This window comes from Haematobia irritans, chromosome 2 (assembly GCF_050003625.1).
Source record: "Haematobia irritans isolate KBUSLIRL chromosome 2, ASM5000362v1, whole genome shotgun sequence".
In the NCBI taxonomy this organism is placed as follows: Eukaryota; Metazoa; Arthropoda; class Insecta; order Diptera; family Muscidae; genus Haematobia; species Haematobia irritans.
The window spans coordinates 147,778,460-147,783,159 of record NC_134398.1 but is presented as its reverse complement, the minus strand read 5'-3'; the positions used below and the strand labels follow the sequence as shown (position 1 = coordinate 147,783,159).

Below are 4,700 nucleotides of genomic sequence, written 5' to 3'. Positions count from 1 at the left end.
TGGACTTATATAGCCCAAGAAGCCAGAGTTTTACCCTAATTTGCCAATGTGGCCAATTTTTTACTCCGATTAAATTGAAATTTTGCACAGGAAGTAGAATTAGCATTGTAGCTATGAGTACCAAATTTGGTTGAAATCGGTTCAGATTTAGATATAGCTCCCATATATAGCTTTCGCCCGATTTACACTCATATGACCACAGAAGCCAATTTTTTGCTCCGATTTAGTTGAAATATTGCACAGGGAGTAGAATTACCATTGTAGATATGTGTGCCAAATTTGGTTGAAATCGGTTCAGATTTAGATATATCTCCCATATATAGCTTTCGCCCGATTTACACTCATATGACCACAGAGGTCAATTTTTAACTCCGATTTAGTTGAAATTTTTCACAGGGAGTAGAAATAGCATTGTAGCTATACGTGTTTTTCTGATTTCGACAAAAATGATTTTGGAAGAAATCGGTTCAGATTTAGATATAGCTCCCATATACATATTTCGCCCGATATGGACTTATATGGCCCCAGAAGCCAGAGTTTTACCCTAATTTGCTTAAAATTTTGCACAAGAAGAACAATTAGTACTATAGTCAAGTATGCCAAATTTTATTGAAATCGGTTCAGATTTAGATATAGCTCCCATATATATCTTTCGCCCGATATGGACTAATACGGTCCCAGAAGCCAGAGTTTTAGCCCAATTTGGTTGAAATTTTGCACTAGGAGTACAATTAGTAGTGTAGTCAATTGTGCCAAATTTTTTGAAATCGGTTCAGATTTAGATATAGCTCCCATATATATCGTTCGCCCCATTTACACTCACATGACCACAGTGGCCAATCTTTTACTCTGATTTAGTTGAAATTTTGCACAGGGAGTAGAATTAGCATTGTAGCTATGCGTGCCAAATTTGGTTGAAATCGGTTCAGATTTAGATATATCTCCCATATATAGCATTCGCCCGATTTACACTCATATGACCACAGAGGCCATTTTTTGCTCCGATTTAGTTGAAATTTTGCACAGGTAAGAGTAGAATTAGCATTGTAGCTATGCATGTCAAATTTGGTTGAAATCGGTTCAGATTTAGTAATAGCTCCCATATATATGTTTTTCTGATTTTGACAAAAATTATCAAAATACCAACATTTTCCTTGTAAAATCAAAAGGTTATAAAAGTGACTCTAATTTTCCTAAACTTCTAATACATATATATCGAGCGATAAATCATAAATAAACTTTTGCGAAGTTTCCTTAAAATTGCTTCAGATTTAAATGGTCCCTATATTTTTTTACTAACATTGTGTTCCACCCTAGTGCATTAGCCGACTTAAATTTTGAGTCTATAGATTTTGTAGAAGTCTACCAAATTCTGTCCAGATCGAGTGATATTTAAATGTATGTATTTGGGACAAACCTTTATATATAGCCCCCAACACATTTGACGGATGTGATATGGTATCAAAAATTTAGATCTACAAAGTGGTGCAGGGTATAATATAGTCGGCCCCATCCGACTTTAGACTTTCCTTACTTGTCACTAATTCAACATAACAGAATTATTTTCAAAGAATTTTTTTGTTCAATATTTTCTTTTGTTGAAAATGGAAAGTAGAATTTGTACACAGAAAAAAATTTCCGTAGTTAAACTAACGCTAAATTTAACTTATTTTTATTGAAAAAAAAAAATATTTGCTAGTAGTTAAATTTTATTATTTTTTTTCGAAATTTTCTACAGCATAATGAAATCTTACTTTTTTTAAGTATGTCTTAAACATTTTATGAACTAAACGTGGGTATAAAGTTCAATGACCGTACACATAAGTTCAATATGTACTAAAGCAAACGAAGACTTTCGTACTATTCCCAAAAATAGTAAGAATGAACTACTGCATGGTTAAAATGGTGATGATTTGGCGCCAATGATTTTCTTCTTTTCTTTTAGTTAATTTTTTCTTCTATGAGAGGATGTAATTTCTTGAACTGCAGTTAAAAAGTACAACAGGGCATTTATTTTTCCTGGTTTTAAAAACGCTTTGTGGAAATCTCAAAATTTGGAGTAAAATTTAGTTCAATTTTCGTGCGAGGTAGTTCATTCTTTCTATAAAACAGTTCACTTTTTTCGGTGTAGTTGTTTCAACTAGCATCCCTGCCAACATTTTTTGAATTTGGGGTCGCTTCTGAGAATCCCCAGTACGTCGAAAACAATCATATACGATATCAAAAACTCGTCGGAAAAGCGCCGTCACTATTGAGAAGTTGTACCACGCCAAGTTACTACAAAAAGGTTTCGCATGAGTGCAATTATTAGGTGCCTTTATAGATCAATTTAGAACGACGCCAATAAGAGACCCTCCAAACAATCAGAAAAAGCACATTTTAAGATAGTGGTAAAAGAATCATTGTGGTCGAGTAAAACACGTTTGTTTAGATATTTATTTGATTAATCATTTACAAATTCTTAAAAATATAACATTTATACCACTATCACATAACATTTAACATAATTTTTTGCATTAATGATGATGTAGAGTTACAAGTAGCAAGTTAGATGTTGCAGCGTCTATCAGCCAGTGTTTTTATTCGATGGAGGCAGCGTGTCTGTAAAATATTTGAAAAACAATCACTTTATTCCATTTGGAAAATCAAAAATTGTTCACCAATATACCTTTCACAATTTTAAGCGTAAAATCTATGTTTTCAGAACTTTATTTTCGTTTTTATTCAAATAAAATATAACAAGCTGGTTGCGCTTGGCGTTTCACAAAAAATAAAATGGCTCTTCTAACAGTAGTGATGGCAAAATACTTTCATGTACATTTTGTACTTTTTGATATGCTTTCCCCATCACAGTTCGCGCTGGTTATGGTGACATTTACGAGTCTGTGGTAGCGATGAAGATGAAATGGAACTTTGAAATGCTGGCAGGGATATGTTAGTTGAATCTACAAACCAACTGGGGAATGTAGGTACATTGGACTGCTATTTTTCAACTGTGTTAGACAAACCCTTTTTAGTTTGGCTGAAACAAACAAAAAATGTAACCTAAAGGCTAGGGTAACACCAGGGCTGTGGAGTCGGAGTCGTAAAAATTTTGCTCGACTCCGGCTAAACTAAATTTTTTAAAACACTTCACATTTTTGTAACTAAACAAGTTTTTACGCAAATTAGTTTCCATTGCGTTATTCATTCGATCAATGCACGGTATTACTGTAAATGAAAAGCAACTTCCAATTACGGAGATCATTCCCTGCCAGCATTTCAAAGTTCCATTTCATCTTCATCGCTACCACAAACTCGTAAATGTCACCATAACCAGCGCGAACTGTGATGGGGAAAGCATATCAAAAAGTACAAAATGTACATGAAAGTATTTTGCCATCACTACTGTTAGAAGAGCCATTTTATTTTTTGTGAAACGCCAAGCGCAACCAGCTTGTTATATTTTATTTGAATAAAAACGAAAATAAAGTTCTGAAAACATAGATTTTACGCTTAAAATTGTGAAAGGTATATTGGTGAACAATTTTTGATTTTCCAAATGGAATAAAGTGATTGTTTTTCAAATATTTTACAGACACGCTGCCTCCATCGAATAAAAACACTGGCTGATAGACGCTGCAACATCTAACTCGCTACTTGTAACTCTACATCATCATTAATGCAAAAAATTATGTTAAATGTTATGTGATAGTGGTATAAATGTTATATTTTTAAGAATTTGTAAATGATTAATCAAATAAATATCTAAACAAACGTGTTTTACTCGACCACAATGATTCTTTTACCACTATCTTAAAATGTGCTTTTTCTGATTGTTTGGAGGGTCTCTTATTGGCGTCGTTCTAAATTGATCTATAAAGGCACCTAATAATTGCACTCATGCGAAACCTTTTTGTAGTAACTTGGCGTGGTACAACTTCTCAATAGTGACGGCGCTTTTCCGACGAGTTTTTGATATCGTATATGATTGTTTTCGACGTACTGGGGATTCTCAGAAGCGACCCCAAATTCAAAAAATGTTGGCAGGGTTTTATGTTTCCTAGAATGTTAGACTAGCAAATTGGCTGAATCGATCGATTTTAATGTCCACCACCATTACAATTTATTTGAATTATTTCGAACAATCGATTTTATTTTTTTTAATTTTATTTTAAGACCATACACCTATATACATAATTTTGTCAAAATTTTATTTCTACACTGAACAAAATATTTACGTGATACTAAAGATTGCGCAACCTCAAGTTTAGGATGCGCAATTTAGACACTATTAAGGACAAATTTCTTTAAAATAATGAAATTTTAACTTAAAGAAAGTTTATAATCTTTGCTTCGAAAATTTTTTTCATTAAATTTAGGACACATATTTCGAAAATTTGCGTCCCTTCGTTAAAGCTACATGTCTTTAAACTAAGGCAAGGGAGCCACCGTGGTGCAATGGCTAGCATGCCCGCCTTGCATACACAAGGTCGTGGGTTCGATTCCTGCTACGACCGAACACCAAAAAGTTTTTCAGCGGTGGATTATCCCACCTCAGTAATGCTGGTGACATTTCTGAGGGTTTCAAAGCTTCTCTAAGTGGTTTCACTGGAATGTGGAACGCCGTTCGGACTCGGCTATGAGCTTAACATAAAATCGGGCAGCACTCAGTTATAAGAGAGAAGTTCACCACTGTGGTATCACAATGGACTGAATAC

The 4,700-nt window shown here is 34.0% G+C and overlaps 1 long non-coding RNA gene across 1 annotated transcript; it reads left to right on the top strand.

Moving 5' to 3' along the window:
- The first annotated feature begins 3,351 nt into the window (after positions 1-3,351).
- Positions 3,352-3,801, top strand: LOC142224202 (uncharacterized). The gene is made up of 2 exons (XR_012719067.1): positions 3,352-3,510; positions 3,578-3,801. It is a non-coding gene; the product is annotated as an uncharacterized LOC142224202 (long non-coding RNA).
- Positions 3,802-4,700: the final 899 nt, after the last annotated feature.